The sequence below is a fragment of the Rhinopithecus bieti genome, unplaced genomic scaffold, assembly GCF_001698545.2.
Source record: "Rhinopithecus bieti isolate Rb0 unplaced genomic scaffold, ASM169854v2 scaffold_73130, whole genome shotgun sequence".
NCBI classification, from domain to species: Eukaryota; Metazoa; Chordata; class Mammalia; order Primates; family Cercopithecidae; genus Rhinopithecus; species Rhinopithecus bieti.
Genome location: NW_016827546.1, coordinates 305,509 through 319,777, shown reverse-complemented (window position 1 = coordinate 319,777; position 14,269 = coordinate 305,509). Strand labels below are relative to the sequence as shown.

The window sequence follows — 14,269 nt, the reverse complement described above, 5'->3', positions numbered from 1 at the left end:
TCATTATTATTGAATTGGACATTAACAAGGTTAAATACTGTCAGAAAAGAAAAAGCAGAAACCAGGCTTTTGACTTATCACACCTGGTAATAATGGTCACAGCTTAATGGTCAACAAAGTTGTGGGCTTTAATCTTATCTCTATGACTATGATGAAGGAAGAACCTCCCCTCTGTGGTGAAATGAACACTAAAATTTAGCTTCAATACCTTCTCCTCCAAAAGCTTTTTATAAGAGGAGACCAATTTGTTTAAAGAGGTTTGGATATAGATATACTTCACAGAAGAGTGATGATCTTTCCAGATCCTTCCAGACAACTAATATCTGTGTACACCAAGCAAGTAATTAAACCTACACTGCCTCTAAGATTAATGCAAGTAAAGTCGGATCTTTGAAAGCTATAATGTATTCAGGAATCTTATCTTTCGTTATGTTAGAGGCATACTTAGACCACTTAACAGTAGACTGTTAATAATACAGTATATAAAGAATGATACTTTGTAAGCATGGTGTGAGTTAAAGAAAGAAAAGTCATTAAACACCTTGAGACTTGCTTCTGAGTGCACCCTCCTCAGCACACTTAGGAGCAGTTTGGCAAAGTGCCCAGGATGATTAGCAGCCAATGTATGTAAAGGAGGAATATGGTCAAGCCCAATTGTAAAGTCTCCCCCCAGTGGTCAGATACAAGTAACAGAAAAGGAGGAAAATCATTGCAGCTTCTGTGAGACTGAACAGGAAGACTAAGCAAAACTGGTTCCTACAACAAAAAAATAAAATCTTTAATTCAATACTAGCACCATATCAAGGAAGAGATCTCTTGTGCTTATCTGCTCTTATATTTATAAATGTGAAGACTACTTTTCTAAAGAAAGAACCTACAGTTAAAACAAAAGTAGCATAATTTTTCTCTGCATAAGTTTTAAGGAATAATTGACATATTCCCAATTAGTTCAATATTTATCAAACGGGTAAGTGTTCATTCTTCCTGAAATAAACAGCACATCACTTACATGGTTAACTATACTTACCTGCAGTAGAGTTCTGATTAAAAAAAAAAAAAAATCTAATCACTCATCAAATGAATCACTCTGGAAAGAAAAACTATTAACTATTATATACCTAATGTGAATTTTACAAGATACTCTTTTTCAAAAACCACCTAGCAATAGGTAATTTATATTAGAGTAAGTGATGTCAAAAGTATAAATGGGTCCTCTTACCTCTTCTAATTTTATTTTCTTGCTGTTTTTTTACAATTAGCCTTTGACTAGCACCAACCCTGTATTATGTGTAACTCTCTCAGCAATAATATGATGCTACTCAATTTTAACAAAGTTCAGATGTCAAAAATATGAAAGGCATTTAATTAAAACATCTGTTGTCTTCTGCTAATCCATTATTAAGTAGTAAAGCATGTAAAGGGATAGTAAATATTCAAACAAGCAACTTCAATTTTAAAACAACTTTAAAAAAAGATAACACAGAGTCACAATTATGTCTTCTTGGTTATCTCAAGCTAAAAAGAGGGGGAGTCGGGAGAGAAAGAGAGAAGCAGGCTATGTAGTGTTCTGGAACAATTTCAGCCTAAAATGAGACTCAGAAGCAAACTGCTCCCTCAAATGTTTAAAAATATGATTCATTTAAAAAAATTCAGCAGTTGGCCTAAAGGAAAAAAAAGATTCTGTCTTATATAGAGCTACTAGACTTGCTTAAGCACCTTAATTTTTCCAGTGTTGATTTAACCTAGAATGTAAAATAATTCATTTTGACATTTCAGATGGAAAAGAATTCAGTGGCATCAGTAAGGGCACATACACACCTCTTTCATAAAGATGGTGTGCAGTCTCCATAGGACGAAATTGAACAATTAAAAGTGTTACCATTTGTGTATTATGTAACCGTAGTCTAGAATAAAAGAAACATGGACCTTAAAGAGTAACACATCGTGCGAACACACATGCAAACACCTACTTAAATATATGACAGATTTAAGGTACAGATGACCTCAAAATGACACAACCCACAAAAGTTCTTTGTTTACTGTTAATAAGGCCTCTGAAGACATAACTATAACCAGGCCGACTACCCTATCATCATTGCACAGTAGAAGACTACAATAAGCAATATTACTTGAGGTTCGTTGCTATACCTATATACGGAAACTATATACCGCATTACTAACAATGTTACTTCGCCTGGTATATCCGACCAACATAAGTTTACAAATGATTTGCAGGATTTCACGGGAAGAAATGGCTGCTAAATCATACCCCAATTGCAGAGCATTTTAACGCACCCCAAACGTTCTCAGCAACATTACAAGACCACTTGTAATATACTTGAAGCACAAAGTAAAATTCCAACACTCTCCAAAGGCGTAGGAAAGAAACGTGGCTAGCCTGACCTTACCCGGCTGTTTGTAAGTAATGCGGAGAATTTTCTGAGCTTCCCCGTCAGTCTTCAATTCTCTTCCTCGCTTCACCCCCTCCCCCTACACAGATGCACACCCAACTGATGGAAGTTTAATAAATGTAATCTCGAGCTGCAATCCCAGAAACTGGTAGGATTGAGAATAAACTCCCAAAAAAGTATTAAAAACTCCTTCTGCAAAAAACATCTACCAACCAATCTACATCCTGTCACCACACGATCGGATACCTCAATCGACTCCCCTGCTGACCCTCCACCCAGCCAAAAATAAAAAAAAGCCCCGGCACCTATGTGGTTTCCGACAAACATACCCAGGATCCGCGAGCACGATCTCAGCAGCGAACGTCCCCGGGGCAGCGTGTGCTCGGCCCAAAGCCACTTTGGCCAAACAACTGGAGTCTCGTACCTCGGAAGTAGCGGCGGTAGTTGCAGAAAGCTTCCTCCCCCAGGAACTCAGAGCTCGGGAGAGAAGCGGGAGCCGGGAGAATCGCCCCCTCTTGGGACAGACCCCGGAGGTGTCAGTCACAGCAACGCCGCCCCCGGGCCAGCTCTCCATCCAGGCTCCACCGCGACTCCCGCCGCAGAGGTGTCGGCACCCGAGTTCCGCACCCGATGGGGCCCCGCGCGTCTGCGGCCCTAGCCCCAGCCGGGGCCGCGCCAGGGAGCGCGTGGGGAACGACTGCCAGCAGTATGGGCCAGACACGTTGCCGAGCTCGGGCCCGGCCGGACGCTCGCCGGCAGCCAGAGAGCCAGGAGCCCGGCAGAGCACCCCTTCCGCGCGGGCCGGGTTGGGGGCGGCCAGCAGCTTCCCCGCCCGCGCCGCCGCCGCCGCCTCCGAGCGCGCGCTCGTGCGCGAGGAGGCGCCACCGCCTCCGGGAAGCCCGGCCCCGCCCCTCCCGCCGCGGTGCGGCGCCCAGGTGGAGCCCCCTCCCCGCCTCCGAACGTCTGGGCTGACTGAGCTCTGCGTCCGGCCGCCTAGCTTCAGGGCCCCCGTCCCTGCGCACGCCCTGGGGCCGCTGCCGCGCCTGCGAAAGGGGGCTGGTTGGACCCAGTCCCCGCCGGGTCTCCTGGGCCGAAATCGCCGCTGTCACTCAGCGTTTACCGGTGGGCAAGATACTCCGCGGGGCATAAAAGAGGCTCCGCCCTGACCTTTCTGAGAGTTTTACATTCAAGAACCCGGTCGTGGGGCACAAAAGAGAAAAGGAACGAGAAGAAAAGCCTCTGGAAAATCTCCCCTCCCCTTCACAGACTCCCCTGGATCTGATGTGTATTTGGCAGGTTCTACGGCGCTGACTGTGTGTCCTTCATTAATTTTCTCCCAAAGGCCCGACCGGGCAGTGTGATTCACAACGAGGAAATGGATGGACACTGGCTCTTTTCATAGCACCGAGGCTCCCGTGGAACTCCCTGGGCCGGCTTTGCCAGACACTCCCTGGACACAGTTGTTCAGCTCCTCCCCAGCACCTGGGCTTCCCAGACCTCAAAAGGGTGGGGTTGGGGAGGGCATGCCATCCTTTCAGGCTGGACTCTGCGTAGAGCCTGGTGAACTGTGATGAGTGTCCGGGTGTGTAGATGACACATTTTGACAGGAGTGCAGATTTAATTTTTCAGTTGAAAGGAACTGAGCAATGTACTGCAGCAGAGACTTCTGGCTAGAAAAACAGCAAGGCAGCCAGAGAACTTCCGATCCCCTTAAAAGAGCTCTGTAAACCCTCAGAACTGTGACAGGCGGCTTTTGGAAAAACTATTGTACTCTTCCTAAAATTGAAGAATGTAATTTACATGTTACAAAATGCTTACTGCAGTCTTTTCAAACCATGAATGTAGAAAGTGCAAGTCAAACTTTACGTGTGAGGGATGTCATCAGGTGGCCTCCTCTGTGCAGCCTTTCCTGGCTTCTTTTGGGCAACTTGCACAAACCAGACCATTGATAAATGTTTGCAGAATAAATGCGTGCATCGTAGCCCTTTGGATTCAGAGATGGAGTTATAAGTTATATTGTCTCCTCTCTTTATGAATGTGGCAGGCATGGAAGGGAGAGAGAAAATACTATTGATGAGATGTATTAAGAAGGTCCAGTGTCCAAAACAGAGATTTTTGTGTTTATCCTCAACCAAGCATCAAAAATTAATTTGCTTTTCCATTAGGATCATTAATTTTGCAAACCAACATGCAGGGGGGCCTTGTACAGCGTTACTTTAGAACCTTCTTTCCTGGAACCACAAACCCAGGCAAAGGTAATTGGAAGCATTTAAGGAGACTCAAACGTGCCCAGGGCACAGAGTAGCTTTGGGCCTCCTGTAGTCAGGGTGGCTGGATGAAATGAAGTGGAGTGGGCTCGGAGCCCAAGGCAGCGACAAAGTGGAAGGATGGGGTTTGTCCTCTCAGGTGTCAGCAAGACCTTTCAGGTCCTTCTTGCTGCCCCAGGCCCACTTGCTTCCCACAGGACACCCATGGGTCCTCCCTGCTGTACCCTACCCAGGCTTGTGAACTCTTCCCTTCTGATCCTTACCTTAACACATCCCCTTGGACCCAGCTATTTAGTTACTTGCCCTAAGCTCCTCTGGGGTTGGGGTGGGAGTTGGGGTATGAATGTCATTTCCAGATGTGTTACTGATCCTTAATACTGCACTTGTATTTCCTCAAGGGTCTTCTGGAAACAATGTCCTAACCTACTCTACCCCTGCTCCCTGCAAGTAGAATGATGTTAACTGAGGAAGTTTTAGGGAGGGAGGGTTAGGGGAGGCTCTGACCCTCAAATTACATGCAGACGTACCTGACTTAAAGCTGGTACCATTCCTGGCCAACTGCTTTATCTCTGCATCTACCAGAGACCCACCATTTGGGAGCAGGAATACAGGAATAATTATCTTACATTTACAGTTCCAAGTCTGTGCTCTAAGTAATGACAGCAGCTATCAGATGGAGGCTTATCACCGCTGTAAGACTCAGCTTCATTCTTAGAGTCAGAAAAATGATTTTGCTCCAATAACTATCTTCGATTGCTTCCCTCAGGAAGCTCTTGCTGGTGAAGTTCCTCTCTTAGTGTCTCTATTTCATCAAATACTCATACACAGTTAAATAAGGAAACACTATTTCCTTTTACAAATAATAGTCCCAGTTTATAACATTCTGCCCTTCCTCTAAACTTTAAAGGTGGGACATGCCAGGATAAATTTAAAGTGTTCTCAATTAAACATTGGAACTCCCATCATTGCTTCCTAACTCAGCTTTCTGAGAGGTCATCAAACTGAGACACCACCATCCATTTCCCATACCCATTACAAATTCTTCATTCCAAGAAAGGGGAATAATATGATTGAGAATGATGGTGGATCTTTCTCTTCAGTTCATTAATAGTCTGACTTTTCATTTCCTTCAAGGTTACTCTAAAGGGATCGTAATTTTACCACAGCCCGGTATCTCCCAATGGTAATTCAATTTAAAATCTGAATTTAGATTCTTAATTCAGGAGCATCCATCACTCAATTTTGTTTCCCCCTTCAAATATAAACAACATGTACTTTTAATGTGATTACATTTTCTTTTCTCTGCTGACCTGCTTTGCTCCTACAGAAATTGGGAATTTTGCTAATAGCCCCAAATTTTAGCAAAAGCAAATCCTGTGTGCTTGTTTTTCAACTAATCTATTATAGTAAAGCAGTGACACTCCTGGAGGATAGCTTTATTTAAAAATGCAACTGGCATGCATCACAAAGTTCAACCAAGTTTTCCTCCGGAATACTTTATTTAGCTTCACCCCTTTTATCTCTGCTCACAAAGCTAGGTCAGATTCCAATTTCCAGCCTCCTGGCTAACCTTTCTAATTCTAGCCTTTCTCTTGCTTCCTTGCTATTTATCCCATACTCAGAGCAGTGCTTCTTAATTTTTGGCTCTTTATTGAAATCACCCAGAGAACTTTAAGAAACAAAACAAAGCACTGATGCTTTGGTACCACCCCAGACTTAATTACTCTGGAGCACAGCCTGGGCGCCAGGAGTTTTCAGAGCTCTCCAGGTAATTCTAATATGCAGACAGGGTTAAGAACTATGGAAATGAATCATCTTCCAAACAACATTTTTACCAAGTCTTCTCAAAACACTGGGGTAGCTCCAAATTACCTCGAGTAATCAAATTAAAATTCCTAATCCCGTGCTTTAAGACTCTTTGCCAATTGACTAGAATAGTCCCCTTTCAAAACAGCTTAAATTTATCTCCTTTCTAAAGCTTCTCCAGATTAGTCTCACCTGGCTGCTTGAAGATCACCGTTCCCAGCTCTGAGCATCCTGAGTGGCACTGGTTTACAAACCCTTGGACCTCAGTTGATTGTGTGCATCATTGTTTTAATCTTACTTTCACAGATATCTGTCAGAGGCTTTTCTTATAATCATCTAAATCTTTCCAAAAGTCCCACTGGGTCAACTATCTCAAACAGAAATGTCTTAGCAGAACTTTCTCCTCTAAACTAGCTGTCTGAGAAAACATTTCCTGATACAATGGCAGTTCTTTTTTTTTTTATTTTTTAATCATCACAGTTACAGCCAAGCATTGTAAGAACTTGAGTTTTGGGGTTGTTTGGTTTTTCCTTAAAAAAGAAAACTATACATCTCAGCATATCACCTTGACTTTTCTTACCATTATTTGTTTATTTTAGACATTGGAATTGGGTTTCCACACCCACTTCTCCACTGAAACTACTGTTTCCATCACAATTAACATTTTCATTCATGTGTTCATTCAGTCATTCACTCATTTACTAGTGAAGCATACTGAAAATAAAAAATTAGCAATATCAAGTAGTCCCTACCTCATGGTGAAGAATAATAAGCAAAATATTACATAATAAGTGCTATGCCAGGTGTCTTAACAGTATATGACAGAATTAGTGGGGAGAGTCTTTGCTTAGTGTTCATGCCATTGAACTTCTCCGCAGTATTTGAGGCGGTTAATCTATCATACCCTCACTCTCTAAACCTCTCCTTTCCTTTAACTTCCCTGATACCATACCACCTGGGAGCTCTTTTGATCTAACTGTTCCATCTCTGACCCTTACCTTGTTGCATTATCTCCTCCTACTTCCTAAAGAAAAATATTCCCCTAGAATGCAATAAATGTTTGAGGAGAAACTGTAAAAAGAGCAGATAGCACTGTTTATCTTGAGAATCCCAGGTATCCTTAGGACTCTAGCACCAATGCTTCCACATCTGTATCTATTCTCCCTTGAGGCATATTTTCAACTCACTGTTGAAAATCTCCATCTAGATAAGCTACTTGTGGGTCGCTCCTGCTGGTTTTTCTGGCAACTTCCTTTCCTTTACCTCCTTTTACTGTCTCCTGAACAAATACATATTCAAATCCCTTGCAGCCCACCTTCTCAAAATTATAGGAATGGATTCTCTTATTTATTTCCTTTAGTCCTACAGAGTCTCCTAACTCATCTCCCTGCCTCAGGGCCTCCTTGCCCTAATCTCATCTGTACCTGACTGCCAGGTGCCAGTCATTTTATCCCTGTCTCCTCACTGCCTATGGGACTCCATTCACTAGGTCATTCACAATGACAGTCAAAGCTTCCCTGTTTGGATATTCTAGTTAGTCATATCTTGTATCTTTATGTTTCCACCCCTGTTTTTGCCTTCTGCCATCTCTGCTAGCTAAAATCCAAGCGTGTGTGCTCATCTCACACCCTCCTTTTCCATGAAACCCTTTCTGCCTCACCTCAAACAGAGATACAGTAGTCCCCCAATCCTCCCTTATTCATGGTTGCACTTTTCAAGGTTTCAGTTTTCCTCAGTTCAGTACAATAAGATATTTTGAGAGAGACACTATGTTCACATAACTTTTATGACGGTATATTGTTATAATTATCTATTTTATTTTTAGTTATTATTGTTAATCTCTTAATGTGCCTAATGTATAAGTTAAAAACTTTATCATAGGTATTTATGTCTACCAAAAACCCATAGTACTATATATATATACACACATTATATACATAAATAATATGCACAGTGCAGTACTAGCCATGGTTTCAGGTATTCACTGGGGGGCTTGGAATGGTTGCACCCTTGGATAAGAAGGGACTACTGTAATTGCTCTCCTTTGAACTCCTGTAGCACTTTAATTGCATCTTATAGCTCCTTTCCTATTCTGCTTCATAAAAGCATCATTTATGTTTTCAATTATTTATCTTTGCATTCTTTTTACGACCACTCAGTCCCATCCCCTTCTTGCTTGCTGGTAAAATCCAGGGTGCTGTGTACAGGAATGCCTGTAGCACTTGGCATAGTACCTGCTCATTTATTGAAACAGATAAACCTGTTAGTTGGTAGACTTCTAAAATTAAAGAAAATTAAGTGAAAAATGTTGCTGATTACAGTTGAACACTTGTTCCAGAATATGCAAGTTACAGATGAAGAGCTCTTAGAAAGACAGTCAGATTTCAAGCGGGGACCTTAATTGAGCAGCTTGACTTTATCTCACCAGGAGCCGGCATCTATATGTAATTAACCCTTTTAGATCCTCATTTAAAATTGGCTTCTAAATTCTACCTCTCCCATTATATATGAACTGAAAAAAAAATCCTACTCAAGTATCAAAAAGAAGATGTAAAAGAAATAGGAAAACAGGAAAAACTTTTTTAAAAAATTGTAAACATATATAGTGTATACCTTTCCCCATTGAAAACACAGAGAGACACGAAGTCCTGGAGGGCAGTGGAGGTCTTCTGGAAGAGTCTTCTGGCATGACAAACAAAAAGGATGTCAATGGTGATTGAACATAAAAGCAAAATGTCAAACTGTGGGGCTGATGCTCCTCCAAAGGACTGAGGAGAAGTCATGAGGGTAAAATCAAGTCATGAAGATGCATAGTAGGCTCTTAAGATATTTTTGGTAAATAAATGAATGAAAGATGGATAGGATAAGGGACCTGGAAACAACGATGGAAGTTGGGGTATATGTGTATGAGTTGGGGCAGCCATGGCAAGCTGTTTTGGCTGTTAACACTCTGGGAAGTTAATGACCCATTTTAAAGTGATGCCATCTTCATGCTAGGAAATACAGGGCATTTCATTTTTCCTTAAAATATCAGCTATTTATAAATATGAAAGACCAGGCCTTTTTAAAAAAAAATCCTGCTTTGGTAATAATAGTGAGTAACAACTGTCTATTGAGCTCATGCCTGTGTGGCAGACACTGGTGTATACCCTTCATATGGAGCATCCCATGGGGATCATTACTATTAGTCCCATTTTACAAATGAGAAAACAAGTGAAGAGGAGTTAACGGCTCAGGCTCCAGAATCAGGAAGTGTTTAAAGAAGCTCTTCTGCAAAGCTCCTGCTCATTCCCACACTTCATACACAGAGTGCTTTGCAACTCTCAGGTCAATTCAACTGGAATGAATTATAGTACGAGTCACCACAATTAGAGGTTCTCTGTAGCATGTTATTTAACTCAGATTCACCACCACAATCTGCAGACTTACTGTATGTATTTTAACAATGTAGAATTTGTGGAAAGGCTATCTATTTTGCATTAGATTCTGGTAGGACTACTAATCACCATATCCTCCCCATACTCTTAAATTACAAGAGTGGCCATGTGACCCAGGCCTGGCCAATCAGAGCGCCTCATCCCTTCAGCCACAGGAATTAGTGCAAGACGTAGACATGTTACCTAAATAAAGAAAATTTTGGATTTTTCTGTACTGCAGTAGGAAGAAAGATAAATTTGTTTTTTTTCCCTCTTTTCAAATCAACACTTTGAAAATCTCAAAAAAGGGAAGATTTAGTCATGCCTGAGGCCAGCCTTACTTCTGGACTTTTCTGGTTACATAAATTCATGAGACCTTTTTAAATTCAAGATAATTTGAGTTGAGTTTCCATCACTTGTCACCAATAGAGTTCTGACTTACAGACGATTTATTTGTTGCAGAAGTTATACCTTTATGAAATGCTAAGTCACAGTCTGATCAATACAAGTTGACAATCCGTTATCTGAAATGCTTGGGACCAAAAGTGTTTCAGATTTCAGATTTTTTAGGATTTGAGAATATTTGCGAATACATAATGAGGTGTCTTGGGGATGGGACCCAAGTCTAAACATGAAATTTATTTATGTTTCACATATACCTTATATGCATAGTCTGAGGTAATTTTATATAATATTTAAAAAAATTTTATGCATAAAATAATGTTTGTGCTGAGTACTTATATGTGGAATTTTTCACTTGTAGCATCATGTTGGCATTGAGGAAGTTTCAGATTTTCAGATTAGAGATGCTTAACCTGTATGTTATTAAATGATGTAGTTAGGTAAATAATTATGAAGACACTGACATATTGTAGGTACTTAACATTTATTTGATTAATTCTATTTTTTAAATTAAGAGTAATGATTATAATTTCTGTCATTCAAAGTCAGTATTATAATTCTCACAAGTTGAATACCTAAGATATATTAAGTATATCATTGCAACCCTATATCGATTGACCAATGAGACAGATCCATTTGTACATATCAGAATTAAATCCTAATAGTATTTATAGAGTGCAGTTAATATGGTACAAAAGAAGAGTTTAGAATCAGAGAAGTCTAGGTTCTACTTCTAGATTTACCACTTATAAGCTGAGTAACCTTAGGAATGTTTTTCAGTGTATAAGAATCTTTCTTTTCTCAAATGCAAAATAAGTATAATAGACCTACCTTGCAGGGTGTTTTAAGAATTATTAATTAAACCTATCAAATGCCTGATATAGTTGCTTTTTCAGATAAAAGTGTAATTACTATTATTATTTTCACAAAAGTGTAGTTGTAGGACAGCAAATAGTCATTTGCTAATTTACTTTGGTGCATAATTATAAGCTAAGAATGCTCTTAATTAAATTATCTTTCATCCCAAAAAGGACAAAGTTTCCATTTTATCTACTATTGCTAAGCCTTGATCTGGAAGTTCTAGCCAGTGCAATAAGATAAGAAAGAAAAGAGATAAGTAAGAGATATGGTGTTAATATTGGAAGGGAGAGATAAAGTTATCATTATTTACTGATGATGAAATTGTCTCTCTAGATGATCCAAGATAATCAAGTAAAAGAGCTAAATAATAAAAAGAAAGATTTGGTAGATCTAATCAAAATTTATGAAATGCAATTGGTTTTTTGTATATATGATAGCTAGATAGAAAACTAGACTGAAAAAGAAAATATCCCATTCACAATTGAAACAAAAATGAGCCATACCAGAAATTGGAATATAAGGCCAAAGCAATTTAAACATACAGTACTAGAGAAAGAATAGATAGATTAATGAAATAAAGTAGTGATGAAATAGATCCATGTGTATATGGAAATTTAGGAATGCAAAAGTGAATATTTTAATTGGTAGAAAAGTTTGGATCACTTCATAAATAGTGTGAAGATAATTAGCAAAACATGTTAAAGTTACCATTCAGAAAATAAATTCCAGATGAACTAAAGATTTAAATCCAAAGGAGAAAATACACCATTATACCAAGATAGAAACTATAATTAAAAGACTAAAAACTGTGACTAGATGACTTGTTTTGGAAAAAAGATACTATAATTAAAATTGAAAATGAAATAATAAGTTTAGAAACAAAGTTGAGTCATGGCAAAGTGTTCAGAGTCTTCGTATACAAAGAATATCTAAAAGTTAGTATAAACATAAGTAAATAAATCCAGTTTACATTAATAAATGACAAATGTAAGCTTGGTTGAATCAGTGTTCTTTAGGATTCATCTTTTTACACTCGATGATTTATGAAGGTTAATGAAAGTGTCAATAGGATAGGATCCAGCTGCTCAAATTATTCTTCTTTAAATTTAAAACTTAAAGTATTAGGGAACTTCTTTTTTTGAGCAGAGAGGATTATTTGAGTAAATTTGATTCCTAAAGTGTAGGGATTTAACTTGTTTTAATTAAAGTCTTTTTCATGGTACTTACCAGGGTGCCTTACACAGATGGATGTTTAATGATGATGATGTACACTATAATAATGCTCACACAATATGTGAAATATTTTGTAATCATGTGGACTTCTTTATGACAGCAAACATGACTGATTAGATCAATATCATTTACATATCATTATGGGTTTGATGTTTTTCATTTTCTTCTTACATCTTAAGCATATCTTAGTATGCTTAAAGAACATTAGTAAAATTACGGCAATTTTTTTCATATTGTATTCTTAATGAGATTCTAAGGAGAGAAAAACTGGTAAGGTTTTGTGAGATGTTATTGTATAACTGATTTGACTATGTGTTGCTTTAGAAATACCATCCTATGACCTTTTCATCCCAACTAAAATGTGGGCTACTTATGAGCATAAGACTTGACTTCGATTCCTTTCTTCGAAAGGAAAGGAATCATACCACTAGGTAAGTGCTTTCTAAATTAACAATTCAACTAATACTGATTTCAAGCATCTAATACCTATGGGAGATAACGGGCTGGGAACTAGGTTACAAAGATGACAGAGACAGACATAATTCTTGTCCTCACAGAGCTCATGGTCTAGATGGGAATACAATGAAACAAACAAGTGTATTAGATTCCATACTGGTGCTGTAATAGGGAAAGTTCAGGCTGCTGTGGGAGCAGATAATAGGAGTGCCAAACTCACTCACTGTCCCTGCACAGGGGAATTATTTTCAACCCCTAACAAACTAAAATTATTTATTGAATACCAACTATGTTCCATGTACTATGCTAGACTCCTTTCACTTCTTGTTCAAAATATACATATTTTGAGAAATATGTAATTATTTCCAGTTTATAAGTGAGGAAGTTGTAAGTCAGATTGTTTGATGGGTCTACTAAAGATTATATGTGGTTAAGACCTGGCCTGAGAGTCAGGCAGCCTGGTGAATTTTGGCCCTGCCATCAATTAACTGAGTGAACAAGTTTCCTGATATTCCTGAGCATCCAGTTTTTCCATCTGTAAAGATGGAGATAATAGTGAGCATTAAGTTAAGACATATAAAAACTGATTAGTACAGTACAAGGCACCTGGCAGAGGCAAAATAAATGGTAACAAAATATTAAAAATATAAAAGAGCCATAGCTATTTGTTAATTCATGAAAACACTTATTTATGTAGTACCTAGTATGTATCAGTAGAATGACTGTTGTGGCCAATTGTACACCATAAGAACAGTCCTATGGTCCATGAGCTTTTCAAGGGTATGAAAATATTTGAGACTTGAAAACCTTTTATTGATTCTAAAACAAATTTTAGAAAAATGGCAACTTTAAGAGAAGAAGTATTTTGTCAAATATCTACAAAAATGTTATTGTTAAGTTACTATTTCATTATATTTAACAATAATTTTGGGTCTGCTTAAGAACTGCCTTGAAATCATAGCCCTTAGAATTAAACCAGTTGCTTGTAGCTAAATAATTTTCAAAGCACAATTATAAAATTTTTTCAAAATATAGCAAGAGTTATATTACTTGTGAAATGTGAGTTCATTTTAATTTTGTATAAACCGTGATGCAGTCTAGATGGGTTAGAGTTAAAATGTTCCTCTTTTTTAGGTATTGGCTATTTAAGGCTATTTAACATGTCCTCTTAATCTTCAAGTAATGCAGTCTGATAGATAAATGGATACACAAATAATTGTTACACTACAGTGTTTTAAAGGATGTACTTATGTTTTATACAAAGTATAATAGAAACAAAAAAGGAGGTAAGATGAGTTATGTAAATAATTCAGAGAAAATTTCTTAGAGTTGGAGATGGTTAAGGTGGGACTTTTTTTTTTTTTCAAACAGATAGGGCCTTGCTCTGTCACCCAGTCTAGGTACAGTGGCATGATCA

General features: G+C 38.8%; 1 protein-coding gene across 2 annotated transcripts in view; it reads right to left on the bottom strand.

The window, feature by feature from the left end:
* The window catches only part of PALS2 (protein associated with LIN7 2, MAGUK p55 family member), a 104,327-nt gene extending 101,506 nt beyond the window's left edge, over nt 1–2,821 (bottom strand). The window contains exon 1 of one of the 2 annotated variants that reach the window (XM_017863941.1): nt 2,741–2,821. The gene's annotated coding sequence lies outside the window, so the exon portion shown is untranslated. The remainder of the gene's footprint in view (nt 1–2,740) is intronic. The other variant, XM_017863942.1, reaches the window with a different exon arrangement.
* Between the last annotated feature and the right edge of the window lie 11,448 nt (nt 2,822–14,269).